The 15483-nt window shown below is 38.1% G+C and overlaps 1 pseudogene; it reads right to left on the bottom strand.

Annotated features, from left to right (window-relative positions):
- LOC115501831 overlaps positions 1-15483 on the bottom strand; it is a 122127-nt pseudogene that overhangs the window by 301 nt on the left and 106343 nt on the right.

Genomic DNA, 15483 nt, shown 5'->3' with positions numbered 1-15483 from the left:
GAAAGAAGGGACGTACCTGGGTCGGTGCTGTCCAAACACTGTTGAAGCAACAGAGAGATCCGCATGACTCTGTGGTGCACTGCCTATATATGGATGTTTTAATAGTACAGTACTATAGATGTATTCTCTTCCTTATGATTTTCTTAATAACATTTTCTTAATAACATCTAATAACATTAGCTTACTTTCTGTAAGAATAGGCCATATAATATGTATAACATATAAAATATATGTTAATCAACTGTATCGTTGGTAAGGCTTCCAGTCAACAGTAGGTTGTTAGTAAAGTTTTGGGGGGAGCCAAAAGCTGTGGGGAGATTTCCGATTGCTCAGGAATTGGGACCCTTAACCCCCACATTGTTTCAGTGCCAAGTGCAATGCTAAATGTACAAATCTCATCAAAATGCAAAGTAGAATTTACTAATTTTGCATTTATAAAAAGCATTTCTGAAATAAAATTTATAGAAGAAGCAGTAAAAAATAGGAAGCAGGTAGGTAGACTTTCTGAAACATTTAACATGCAGCTTATTTTTATAGCAGGTGTACACTATGATCTCTTAATAGTAATGCTCTTTGAAAAGGCATGGTCTTCAGTGTGCTGACTCCTTTTATAGACTCCTCACACCACAACCTTGAATATTTAAGTAGAGCAGCGGATAACACCTCTGCAGCAGTTGGTAAGGTCTGAACACATGAAAATGCTTTAGAGGATCACTCACTGCAATCCACTGACCTTTTGGAAAAAGCCCAATGTTTGAATGTTTTATGGACAGCATTTACAATAGAAGTTGCTCCTTTAATCTCTAAGACATGTTGTGATGCAGTCTCACCAAATCAGGGCTTTTATTGGACCGGTATAAACATCAGAATCGCCATATTCAAGATGTACTTTTTTAGTCTTCATTGTACAAATTCTCTGAAAAAGCAATCCAGGAAACTGTCATTTAAGAAATGAGCAAAATTGCAGGGTTAAATTAAATCCTACTGTTTTATAATTGACCTGAAATTTAAAATTCTGAATAATGGCTGATCCTGCATTATAATTTCACAAGGGCCTCAAATCTTTTTATCTAGGGTGAAGCACAAACAGTAAAAGATAGCCTTATGACATATTCTTTATTTGTTTACAAATAATAAGCAACCCAGCACACCACTCATCAAGATCCCTTATGGTGCTTGGCTTAGGATAAAATAAAAGCTTCTGTGTCTATTATGAATACGAATACTGGGAAGCACAGGCACTTGGCAACAAACTTTTCATTATAGGCTGTTTCTGGGTAGAAGTTTCTGGGTAGAAGCTATATTCAATTTTTCATTAAGAGTATTTAAAATCAAATTTATGAATTATAGTAGCATAATATTATAATATCCCCAAAAAAGCTAATTAAATAATTTTTACCCACAGATGAATAAAAAATAAGGCAGCCTATAGAACCTATTATTCACAATAGCCAAGATACGGAAACTACCTAAGTGTCCAGCAACAACTAAACAAAGAAAAGTCTATAGAGATTAGATATAGATAGATACAGATAGATATTTTGTGTATATAATACAATATTATTCAGCCATAAGAAAAAAAAAGAAGGAAATCCTCCCATTTGTGGCAACATGGATGAACCTGGAGGAGGATGCTATGCTAAGTGAGATAAGCCTGATACAGGAAGAGGAATACTGTATGTTTGATGAATACATTGTAAATACTGCTGCAGTGAACAAAGGGGTGCAGATTTCTCTTCATTTCCTTCACCCACAAGTGAAATGGGCTGGGTCATATGATAATTCTAGTTTAGCTTCTTGAGGAGCCTCCATACTGTTTCTTACAAATAACTGCACCAATTTACGTTGCCACCGATAGCGCACAGGGTTCCCTTTTCTCCACACCCTTATCGCTCCTTTTTTTGATAATAGACATCCTAATAATGGTTGGATGATATCACATTGTAGGGTTTTTTTTTAAGAATGTAGAGAAATTTAATACCATTTCAAAATATAACTCAGATGAATCAGACCAAACGATCATCAAGTTGACATTAAAATGTGTTACTTGACCAGATGTGTCTTTAGAAGATTTCTCTTCTGATAGGCAATTCTGCACCTAATGCAGTGTAATTTGGTATAAACATATGGTGGATATTTTTAAAGACCTATAAAAGGATATTTATGATGACCCATCATAAATGAATAATAATATATATTAATATAAATTAATTGATGGATTGCATTTTTGAGTTTGTGCAATGTTCTAGGAAGATCCTACTTTCTCCAGCACATTTTATATCAAACTTGATATTCCTATTGTGTTGCATTTGTCAAAATGAGCTCAGTAGAATCTGTTTCTTTTATATATGTCAAGTTGCATCCATTCAAGCTATGATTTTTCCCAAAACAAAACCAACATGAGAATATGTTAGGCTGATACACTTGCTAATGTGGCTGTAAAATATTTTTAATTTTCCTAAAGTATAGCATTTAGTTTTAAAATATTAGTCCCTTTACCCATAGTATTTCCATAAGCCTCCTTTTGTAACCCAAAAAATCATCAAAAAGGAAATGGACACTTCCTCCACCCATCCTCTACCAGCTACTATTCCATTAGAGTAGGGGCCAGAAAACTCTTTCTGTAAAGGGCTAGCTAGATAGGACATATTTTCTCCTTTGCAGGCAATACAAGCCCTGTTGCATCTATTCAAGTCTACTGTTGTAGTGCAAAAAACAAACGAAAACAATCATAGACCAGAGTAAGTGAATGAATGTGGCTGCATATGACCCACCTTGCATTAGAGTATCAGAATTGAATCTGCTCCTATTAAATCCATAGCAAGATATAACTTAGGACCTAAAATGAAGGTAAAATCTTTTTCTTTCAGAAAAAGGAAAAGCATCATATAATTCCTTCTTTGGAAAAGCATCATGTAATGCCTGGAAAATACCATCTACTTTTTTTTTTAATTTTTTTAACGTTTTTATTTATTTTTGAGACAGAGAGAGACAGAGCATGAACGGGGGAGGGTCGGAGAGAGAGGGAGACACAGAATCTGAAACAGGCTCCAGGCTCTGAGCGGTCAGCACAGAGCCCGACGCGGGGCTCGAACTCACGGACCGTGAGATCGTGACCTGGCTGAAGTCGGACGCTTAACCGACTGCGCCACCCAGGCGCCCCGAATGTCATCTACTTTAAATATGCCTTTCATTCTTTCCTTACCCTGAAACATTTATTAAGAAAGGGTTATCTGTGGTCCAGTACATGAAAAACATCTTTGGGGGGGGGGTATATGTTACTTAAATAGAAAGTGATACTATGTCTATGATTATAAGAACTCCCGCTTCCAAATAATAATGACTCTTGGGTAATAAGCAAGCACCTGTAGCATACCTCCAACATACCAAATGTGAAAGGACAAGACGTTCTCCCTGGAAGTGATGGCAGCAACTGAAAGTTGTATTTTCATATCTAGTATAGGGATGAAATAAATCATTCCGGGGCGCCTGGGTGGCTCAGTCGGTTGAGCGGCCGACTTCGGCTCAGGTCATGATCTCGCGGTCCGTGAGTTCTAGCCCCGCGTTGGGCTCTGTGCTGACAGCTCAGAGCCTGGAGCCTGTTTCAGATCCTGTGTCTCCCTCTCTCTGACCCTCCCCTGTTCATGCTCTGTCTCTCCCTGTCTCAAAAATAAATAAAACGTTAAAAAAAATTAAAAAAAAAAAGAAATCATCCAGTATTTTTCTTTGTACCAAGTAAGGTGGTTGGTGAAGACTCAAAAAATGGATTATCAGGTGAGCTTTCTGTACAGGCAACTGGATAGAATGCATAGAACCATTTCAGCCATTTTTTTTTTTCTGCTGGGGTGCTGCAGAACTCGACTGTTCGTGGAATCTTCTTTTGACTATTAGTGCTGACATTTCCCAGAAGATGAGCATTTACTGCTTTTGCCAACTTGTGATTTGTAGATGCCAGTCCTGCTGTGATGTGAGGTTTTGTACTAGGGTAGTAGGTTTGCTCTCTTCCCCACTGCATGGAGACTAAGAGCTCCTCTAATAATTTATGGGTAAGTGTCATTTCCTGACAAAACTGTTCCCGTTCAGTCAGGATATCTTGAATAGCACTCTGCGCCTTGTGGTTTTTACGCTGTAAATGTGGTTAGGAGTTGGTTAACTCATCTGCCATAATCCTGCTTCTGAGGAATTTACTTCGTCATATATCACACTATATTGACATACGTTCTAACTGTTCAGAAAGTTGACCTGTGTTTTGACTTATGGCTTTATTTTCTAAAATAAGCTGATTTTCCTCTGGCTAGAAATTCAAAGTAATACTGAAGATCATCCCCAACAGAAGCCACTAGCAACTTTTTAAACTCACAACTGACCTCTGTCTATACCCTGAACTGGTTTTAAAGACCTTCTTTGTCCTGTAGTAACCTACTTTAAGAGTTCTTGAGCTTTTCCAATATATTCTTTACCTCTGATAGTTCTTTTTTGGGTTCTGCAACTCCCTCTGACTGACCAAGTAATTCTCCTTTACAATGACCCAGAGACTTAGCCTTTGCATTTTTTGTTGGGGATATCATGGGTTATAGCAGCTTTGGGAACTAATATTCTTACAGCATCGACTTCCACTGCTTTTTCAGTGAGAATCTTCCTTACCTGAAGAAGTCCTGGACTCTCTGATGGAACAGCTTTCTTTCATGGATTCTGAAGGATGTGATGTTTCATGGGTTGGACTCCAGAGGTAAGTCCAACAGATTTAGATGGCTCCTCAGTTTCTGTTCTATCTCCTGCTCCTCAGACTGAGGTTGAAGTAAGGGTGACTTTGGTTTCTAAACTTTTGAGAGTAGCTATTTTTTAACCAATGAAAATGTTCCTCAAGACTTCTACTGAAAAACTGCCAAGGTTCTTACTCTTCTGATTTCAGGGGGTTTCACTTTACAGATTGTTGGGCTCTGCGTCACAGGGTTAACTGCTCCACATAGTCCTTTTCCATTCTGTAGCTGACCTTCCCAGGCCTGCCTGATATTCAGCTTCTCACTCACTCACTAACTTACTGTAGTTTGGATTTGAATTTCCCTGATGATTAGTGATGTTGAGCATGCACCTGCTAGCCATTTGTATGTCTTCTTTGGAAAAATGTCCATTTAGGTTCTTTGCCCATTTTTTTTAATTGGACTACTTGTGTTTTTTATATTGAGTTGTATTAGTTCCTTATATTTCTTATATATTAACCCCTTATCAGATATATGTCTTGTAAATATTTCCCCCATTCTGTATGTTGGTTTTCCTTTTTTTTCCTTCTAAGAAAAATATTTTAATTATTTTATTAGTAATACTTTATTATAGCTATTATTCAAGCAAAGCATTTATTTTGAAATTAAATAAATCATGCTTTTCAAAGTACAAAAGAATACTCTTCTATCTGTGAAATGTGTTTACAGAAAAGTAGGTCATTAAGTCCTTCATTGTATAAAGAAGCTTTTACTTTTTCTCTGCTCTGGAAACAAACCTCCAAAGCATTGGTAGGTAGAATAGTGTTCTTATGTAGAAATCATATTTAATGTTGACTGAATTAAATAAGAAATATTTATCATATACTTACATATGTCTTAACAGATATCATGGAAAATTTGAAAGTGTAACAAGTAACCTTCCTGCAAAGAGTTTACAATCTCAAGTGGGAATGAATACTTAATTTCATTATTTGGATAATACTTTGGTTTTTCATTTCATTTGTCATTTCTTTTACTATGCAGGAGCACTTAAGTTTGATATAATTAGTTCCACTTGTTTGTTTTTGCTCTTGTTTCTTAAGCTTTGACTGTCCTATCCATAAAATCATTGCCAAGACCAATGTCAAGGAGTTTTTCCTTGTGTTTTCTTCTAGGAGCTTTATGGTTTGAGATTTTACATTTAATCTTTAACCCATTTGAGTTACTTCTTGTGATTGGTGTTTGATAAAAGTCCACTTTCATTTTTTTACATGTGAATATCCAGTTTTCCCAGCAGCATTTACTGAAGAGAATCTTTTTTATCTATTGAGTATTCTTGGCTCCCTTGTCAAATATTAGTTGGGCACATATGTATGGGCTTATTTCTAGGCCAGACAGGGCCACCAGCTTGGCCCTGTAGTTGGACAGAGCAACTGGCTAGGGCCTCTGCTCCACCTCCTTTCAGAGGAGGATTGTAGTCAGCGAAGATCTGAGTGCCAGGTGTATAAGCCCCACTCCTCTGTTTCTATCTGATCTCCAGTGGTCAAGCCCTACAGATTCCCTTAGTGATTCCTATGAGGTGACACTTCAGTAGACCTCCTGGGAAGTGCCTCAAAATGCTGAAGGAGCTGGATGTTCACCTTGGGCTCTTTTTTCCACTGGAGAAACCTAGGTTCAGGGGGTCAATCTCAGCGCAATGCTGTGCTGTTCTTGGGGGGGATGGAATGTATTAAGAGGGTAGCCACTACTCTTACTCTTGTGGTCCTTTTTGGTCTTTGTGGTCCAAGAGGGTGATTCAGCCTCACCCCCAGGTTCTAGGATTTTCACAATGGTGTCTTATCTATGGATAATTACCAGTTGGTCTTCTTGTGAGGGAGACCAAAGTTGAGAATGACATGTCAACATCTTGATGATCTCACTCCTTTGATGACATTTTTATTAACAAAATTTGAGCTGTGATAACATCTTAAATTGGAATACCCACATTAAGTTACAACTTATTTAATAGCACTCCACTTCATAATGTACATTCTAGTTTGTGAGCTATCTTCAAAAGCAATTTCATATTTTCAGTTAGGATACCTACAAACAAATGTAATTCTCCTGAGAAATGCAGCTGCCTCCTCTCTCTGTCTCTCTGTCTCTCATGCTGCATACACGTGCTCATGCTTCTCTGCCTTCCTTCTGTCCCTGTGCATTTCTCACCTTTTTAGTGATCTTACCATATGAGATAATTATCTATTTACAAAAGTCAGAACTATTTTCACAGATGAACATCTAATCTGTTTTTTAAAAACCTCTATTGGGAAAAAAAAAGGTTTTCAGTATCCAATTTTACACTTCAAATGGTTTTTGCTAGCAACTTTTCCTCTTAATAAGCTAAAATAAATGTTGATTCTGATTTGTGACAGATGGTTCATCTCTAAGAACCCATAACAGTGATTTCAATGTTTTAAAAAAAACTTGCAAAAATCGGTACCACAAGAAATTCATCCAGACCTATATTCCACAATCTTCTTCTAAATTGATGTATAAGTACATATTCGTATTTGAATGAAGCAAAAATGACTTTGATCTTATAAATAAAACTCACTACAGGTTTCTCCGCCAGAGATTATGTCTCTCTCTGCATATAATTTGAATTGCTCCTGAATGTAATTCAAGACTGGTTCGTGATATTTTATTAAGTAGCTAGACGTTTTGTGGCTATTAAAAATCAGCATATTCCTTTTGGATTACTCTTTAAGTTGTTATTAAATGAAAAGAATAGCCTTTAAGGTGTTATGTTAATCCTTTTTAAAAAGAACGCTTAATGTTTTCTACAATGTGAATATTGCTGGTTATCGCTGATTAGCATTGTAGCTCACCAGCATCTCATTTGGTTTTCATCAACTCCAATTCTAAAAAGGGTCTTATGGGGAAAAGTTGAATAAAGAGGCAGTGGTTTACAGTAAATAGCTGGAAATAGGAATTGGTTCTGTTCGCTCAACCTGTTACTCATTAGAAGGAGATTAGGGATAGAGAACCAAAGAGAAAGTGAAGAATGTGTCAAAGAGGTGAAAAACGAAGGTTAATTTTTTGACCCTAAAAATAAGTTCTCAACTGGAAATTAAATTTACCTTACATAAACCATTTGGTTTGGGGGCAGGGGGGCAGGTTGTATGTTTATTTTCTCTAAGCAGAGTCACCTTAAAGCTCTCAGCACTTCTCTGTCACATGAAGTAATCCACATCTAACTCAAGAACTAGCTGACTGTTGAAAGAGCATGAAAATCACGAGGAAACAGGGGAACCTGGGTGGCTCAGTTGACTAAGCATCCAACTCTTGATTTCGGCCCAGGTCATGATCTTGTGGTTCATGAGTTCATGCCCCGCATTGAGCTCTGTAATGACAGTATGGAGTCTGCTTAGGATTCTCTCTCACCTCTCTGCTCCTACCCTGCTTTCTCTCTCTCTCTCTCTCTCTCTCTCTCTCTCTCTCTCTCTCTCTGTGTCTCTCTCTTTCAAAATAAATACATAAACTTAAAAAAAATGAAAATCATAAGGAAAGTGTTAGGACTGTAAATATGCCATCATGTTTTATATGTGTTGTGTTATTGGAATAAGAGAAAGGAACAGAGTTTGGTATCTAAAATTTTCACTCGGTTCTTTAAAATTTCTCTTGCCCAACAAAATATAGGTCTGGAATATAGTGTGGCAAAAATAACTTGCTGATTATTTCATGTACTCTCTTATACTTCCCAGCCCTTTTGCAGTTGGGGGGGGGGGGGGGGGGGGGGGGATGTGACTAGTTCCAGCCAGTGGAATTACACATGTATGTCTTTTTCAGAGCAAACTGCTTAATTGCCAGTGAAAGATTTTATGGAGCCTTCTTTGCCTTTCACCTGGATGAGGAAAACCATGTGTTGTAGATGGTTCATGTGTAAGGTAGTAGGGGCCTCTGTCAGCCAAAATCCCTGAGTGACTGTGAATCCAAGGCACTACCCAACCTCAGCTTTGCACTGGATCTGTTTTGTGAACAAGAGGAAAATATTGTCAGGTTAAGCCACTGAGATTTTTGGGTTAATTCACTACTTCTGTATATTACAACAAAACTTCAAGAATAATGAAAGAACTGCAGGGGCGCCTGGGTGGCGCAGTCGGTTAAGCGTCCGACTTCAGCCAGGTCACGATCTCGCGGTCCGTGAGTTCGAGCCCCGCGTCAGGCTCTGGGCTGATGGCTCAGAGCCTGGAGCCTGTTTCCGATTCCGTGTTTCCCTCTCTCTCTGCCCCTCCCCCGTTCATGCTCTGTCTCTCTCTGTCCCAAAAATAAATAAACGTTGAAAAAAAAAATTTAAAGAATAATGAAAGAACTGCAAATAAAAGGGAGTTGTTTTTCCTACCTGCCCCTCCCCTATAGGAACACAGTTTAGAAAGAAGAGCCAGCCTGACGTCATTATGTTTGCATGACATATGAGCAAAATGTTGGTGATGAAGGTCAGAAATATCACCAAAGACATTTACATATGTATACACTTTCACATCTACACATATAAACATTTTTTGAACATACCCTAAGTATGTTATTTAACATAGAGCAGTTGAAACCAGAATATATCACATTTTCAAGTCTCTTTTTCTGAGTGAATGAAGGTCTTATCCACTAATGTGTAACTGTCCTTGAAGACATTATGTTTAGGTGTCTATCTCCAACATCATTTGACAGATGTGATTAATTAAGAGATGTCTAGAACTGTTATTAAACTCAAAATTCACAGGTAAACATCCAGAGAAGGCTTTCCAGATGGTCTTTGGGGAGTGTAACATAAATTCTTCATGAAAAAAATTTGCTCTAACATCAATCATCTATTCCTGACATGGAAATAGATGCAATAGTGCATCCTTTCCCTTGTCTCAATTGTTCTATTAATAATTTGCTGCCATGTCCCTAAATTCTCTTAGTAGATGTTATTTCTTCAATGTTGATATGATTTATGATTGCAAAAGGCAGTTTATAATATTCTGTAACTAGTGGATTAAAACACCTGTTACATTTTGGGTGATGCAAAACTCCTAATGCATACATCAGAAGAATAAATGGATGACTATAGGAACATAAGAATAATAGATCTAAAAATGCTGGTACTCTGAAAACAAAATCCTTGTTCTAGTATACAGTGCAAACTATACAGTACCACAGTTGGCTAGTACAGAAGATATCATCTGAAATTATCTGAGTCAAACATAATCATAACTCTCCCTAGACTTTGGTGATTTGGTAGCTCTTAAAGGCAAGTTTTCTACTATGTAGAGAAAAAAAAAAAAAGTCTTCAGTAAGATAAAGACAAACAAATGCAATAGAAATAAAGTTTTAGTTGTACAAGATAAGTACATTCTAGAGATCCCCTGTACAATATTGTGCCTATTGGATATTGAAAATGTGCTTTCCTATGAAGGCTTTTAAAAAACAGATTAGATGTTCACCTGTGAAAATAGTTCTGACTTTTGCAAATAGTTAACAATTTGTGTTATACATTTAAAAATCTGTTGAGAGAGTAATCTCACGTTAAGTGTTCTTCCCATAGTTAAATTAAAATTTTGAAAAGCTAATATACCTAAAGAAACTGAGCTGAGCCTTTAAGGAAACTTTGAGTTCTTTGTTCCATTATTACTGAGGCCTACGTGTATCCTTGTTCTTGGATTCCAGTATCCCTGTGCAACTCAGATTTTAACTGGATCACCTGCCCCTTAAGAGCTAGCTAATGGACTTGAACCCCAATCCACGATTTGTGGATAATTCAGAAAATTTACCCAGATTTCTGTTAATCCCTAGGTATTGGGAGGTGGGGGATGGAATGTGGAAGTGGCTTACATTTTCATGGTCATTTTTGGCTTTTGCTGAATTAATTCTATTAATTTTTTTCTGATTGATGATGATCTTCTCTGATTTGTATGAGTCCTGTCATGGAATTTAGCCTCAGTCTCATTCTGTAATTCTGTAAAACAAGTAAACTTCAAAACAACAACACAACCACAGTGTTTTCTGCCTCTCAAACACAGCATTTGTAGGCATGACAGATTCTACTGAAGATTTGAAGAAGCCAGAATAGGATTTACAATAAAAGGTGGAAACAATGAACTTTTAGTATTACATTTTTGAAGACCCCATTCCAGGATTTTCCCCAGTAGCCCTGTTTCCCCATTTGGAATTCCAGCTTTTCATTATCATATGGATTCCTTTCTTCCTCTATCCTATCTTCCTCTTCTCAACATCTTCAGGAGCACTACAAATTATTGTCAGAGCATGGCTTTGAAATTCAACTCAAAGCCCAGATTTGCATATTCAAGTCCTTCCAAGGATTCAATAGAAAAGAAATTAACTTCACAATGCCCACCCTGCTTACACAGCAGTTTAGTTAGCAATTTCCCTACCACTCCTATGATAAATTTGTCTTTTTGTTTGTGCTAAGTCAAACTTAAGAGTCTGAAACTCGCAAATCAATGCATAATGTACTGGCAACAACCAATGTGGATTAGTAAAATATCTTATTTATACAATATTTCAGCAAAGCTTTTTACTTTCATGTATGCATTGTTCCCCTGAAGAGGAAGGCCAATATGGACTGTCTTCTACAATAATTTTATTAAATATCTTTACCTTCAGATATATAGGGCACTTCCAGCCAGGGTTATACATGGTAGGCAAGCAGAGCTCTTTGGAGACACGCTTTAATTAACAAGTATAATAAATGTTGAAGTAGATAGAAGTGACATAATTAAATTGTGTGCTTCTAGATGGCTTTAAAAGAGTTAGATTTTCTGCAATATTATTCACTAACTACTCCTTTTGTGGGTAAGTCTATTTTTCATGGAGAATAAAAAAGTAAAATCCAAACAATCCAAACTCAAACTACCACATTCCCTGAGCTGTTAGTAGTTTAGATAGGAAACACATATTCTAGATGTCTGTTAGTATTTCTCCATTGGACTTCCTCAAATAAGTAATATATTTCTAATTTGAACATCTCCAAAATCTCTATTGTATTTTTTTAAATACCCAAATTGTTAGTTAATTAATATCTCCTATGTAAGATGTGTTAGCAGTACTCAATCCTTTCATTTCAAACTCTGCAGTCTCACTGAAATTAAGAATTAAATACATGAAGAGAGGTAAACAGAGATTAGGGCACACACTTGAAATCAAGGTAGTGACCTAATCAGCACAAATGAGTGCATTTCCCCTTGAGGCCCTTTCTCTTCAGTTTAACACCGCCAGGTATCTGCCATCTGTGTCCACCTTTTCTTTCCCTTGGAGAAGTGAAGAGCTTCTCCAGCAAGGGCAACATTTGAAGCTTCCAATTCTTGGATTTATTGTTACAATTAGAAACAGATTCAGAAATGAGAGTACAGAAGCAGATACTGTATGAGAGCTCTGGCAAACACCATGATGTGGCCTGCAGATCCCCCTTAAAAGACCCACTGCCCAGCTGTGAGGCATGTGGTTAGCTGCGGACCTTCAGCTCTTAGCATCTTCAATGTCTGCCTTAGCTTCTGATGTAATATTTTTACATTGGCTGTCAGCCAAAGACTGATTAAATCTAGGTAAAGGACAGGACTGCACCCAATCAGCTTTCCTCTGACATATCTTTACTCCTGAGTGCCCTACCAGGCTGGCAGAGACATTCCTAGTTCTTCATGGTATTACCCTCCAATAAAATTTTTGTCCCAGCATCTGATGTCCAGATCACCCAGTGGTCACAGCTGGTACCAGGAATGGTGTGAGAAGGCAGGCAGTAAAATGGGGTCTGAGACTGTCACTCATTCCTAAGCCGGCAATGTAGATTCCACCCTGAGTGGCGAGTGGAGCATGGACAGACTTTGGCACAAGGGAGTATTCCAGTTGTTAAAACCTTTACCTGTTGCCACCTGGCAATGTGTCCAGGGAGGGCTATACCTTAGTGTTGAGGATTTAGGCATTTGAACTATACGGGGAGTTAATAAATGTAAAGATAATGGAATTAAATAATTTTTACTAAGTTCATCACTGCCCTAAAAGTGGATAATGAAGAGCTCAGAGAAATTAACAAATAACTGAAAGCTAAGTGTAAGAGCAGGAGAGTCTATCTGGTAGCTAAAAAGCATCCTTCCACTCACGCAGCTGGCAAGCAGAAAAAGATGAAAATCAAGGTCAGTCTTCAACAGTCAGAGTTATTGAGCTTCAAAGATGGTTGAATGTTCTATATAGCACGAGTTCTCATACTTATGTCAGATCTTAGGATTCTGTCACATGGTGTAGGAACATCTAAGTAGGTACCCCTGAAGATTTTGAGTCCCCACCATTCTGAGTGTACAGAATGGTCCCCACCCTTCCATATTAAGAACTAGCTCTCCTCCCACATGGAAAGATAATACAGAAGTTTCTTCCATACAAGGCAACAGTTGCCCTCTCAGTTTTCCTGACCTCTACTCCTGACCAACAGACTTATAGTAAGTGTTAAGACACAATGTTGCAACTGAGGAAGTGCTGGCACCAATGAGGGAGGAAACAGACTGTATCCCAAAGGAGCTAATGATAGGTAGCAGGTGTGTACCCAAGGGCCAGGGAAGAAGTGGCACTGAACAAAGCAGGTGCTCCATCAAAGGGCTGGACCATAAGTCTGGATCAGGAAGAGTTCACTGACTTGGAGATGGGACTTAATATTCCAGTGAAAAGCCAGGGGATGGTACGAATTTGCTGTTAGGATTTCTAGCAGAAACCAGAAAAAAAGTCACCCAGGGTGAGTGAGGTTGAAATATTTGAATTGCTGTGGCAGACAATAGGGTAGGAGATTAGAAACTCAGTGATTTAGGTCTGCTGGAACAGTTATGTTAATGAGACCATAAGACCGAAGAGAAAACGGTGTTCTTTGAGAAGGCCTAGAGAACACACTATTTACCAAGACCATAAGGAATGTGCTGGTATGAGCGTCATTAGCATCATAAAATGTTCATTGGTAATTCTTTGTAGGCCAGGGCTGATGATAGAGGCTGTCGTAGAAATGAGCTTGCTGATAGCAGTAGGACCCCGATGCAGTAAAGGTCGAGTGTGTGACTTAACTGCCAGAAGGCAAAGGATTACAACTATTGTAATACACAATAATATCAGAGTGGCATCCAGGAGTACTAACCAGTAAAGAGTTATAGAAATGGTTAATAGAACATGGCCTCCCCAAGAACCAATGCTCAGCTCTCAGTATGGCACTAGTCCTTGAGGGATCAACAACCGCTTGACGGAAAGATGGCTACATTGGGTCCTTTCTGTTCTAGAAAGGGCAATAGTTTGTTAACACAGGCATAGATAACTATTCTGGTGATAGGTTTGGCTTTTCTGCCTGCAGGGCATCAATCAAAACCACTACTCTGGAGTTTACTGAATGCCTGATCCCACCCAAGATGGGCATCTAACCAGGATGAGGACAGGTGTGATCCTTTAAGGTCTTGCTTTTAATATTTGTTAGGTAGAACTGAGCTGTGGTCAGTATAGGCTGACTGTTCTGAGGCAAGACTCTTCTGCATACTATTCGCAACGCCCTATGAATCGTGACGTTTTGTATGTGGCCTTTGAGAACAGGCGCTCTTCCCAGCCCCATCTGAGCACCAAGCAGAGTTACCTCTATTCTTTCAGTATTGTTCTTTCCCTGGCCCTGGGAAGTTCCTTCATACACTGGTGCTGATCTGTACTCAGCTGAACATTCTTGAAGGGCTTTCTGAAGATCTCTGGAATTCTCTGCTCAGCTTTCTCCTCTCTCGTATTCTGTCCTGCAAACTATAGCCACTCTGGCCTCCCCACACTGTCTGTTCCATCTTCTTAAGTGGAGTCAGCCAGCTTTTGCCTGGGTTCTCCAGCTTGAAAACTCAAGGCAGTATGCTGAGATAATTATATGACTTATCTGTTGCTTGTTTTTCAAGGATTATTGTCCTTTATTGGAAACTATTGTGTATGTTTACATACATACATGTTTACATTTATCACTCCCATTTTATATTTCCTTTGTTTGTTTGTTATTTCAGGGAGTAGTAGAAACCCAGTCCATCTTGGTCAGAAGCAGATGTCTTCTCACACTTAAATACTCTGTAAGTATGAATTACCAATTAAATTGGTAGTCTTAAAGATTTTCTGTTATCCGTTTGTTAGAGTAACTCTCTAAAGATCACTTCCTGATAATACCATCAGCTGTTCTGCCTTTTACTTTAAGATGAAAAGTGAAAACATTAAATCTCTCTAAGTACGCATCAAGAGATATTTTCACTACCCCTTATATTCAAGCTGTCCTCTTTAAATATTAAATATATTTTTATATTTTACTGCCCACAGCACATGCTACCTTAGGAAGGGTTACTTATAGAATTATTTTTAGTAGGTCTACTTTATTCAAAAGAGAGGAAAGGCATTTCCCCAAGGAATATTTATAAATATGTTCTCTAAGCCAGGGCAGTAATAATTCCAAAGCTTCTGGCTCAGTGTGTAAATCAAATATGAAAATCCATAAGAACTTTTGAGACCTTCTGCTGTGGGCCTTAATTCAAGCTTTTCAATAAAGCTGGATTTAACCAACTAGCACTTAGGTTTAATTCAATTAAACAAGTGTATATTGAGGATCATTTTGTGCAAAGTCCCAAAGTACCATGAGGAGGAGCGGACAGAGCCAGTCCTTTAAGTGCTGACATGATTACCGTAGGGACATATTCTTTAGGTAAACTTCTATACAAATCAACACAGGAAATGCCATTAGTGGTGGTCCCAATAAACTCTCACCAAGGATCCA

This window comes from Lynx canadensis, chromosome A2 (genome assembly GCF_007474595.2).
Source record: "Lynx canadensis isolate LIC74 chromosome A2, mLynCan4.pri.v2, whole genome shotgun sequence".
Taxonomy (NCBI): domain Eukaryota; kingdom Metazoa; phylum Chordata; class Mammalia; order Carnivora; family Felidae; genus Lynx; species Lynx canadensis.
The sequence above is the reverse complement of the archived record's forward strand: the minus strand, read 5'-3'. Positions and strand labels throughout refer to the sequence as shown.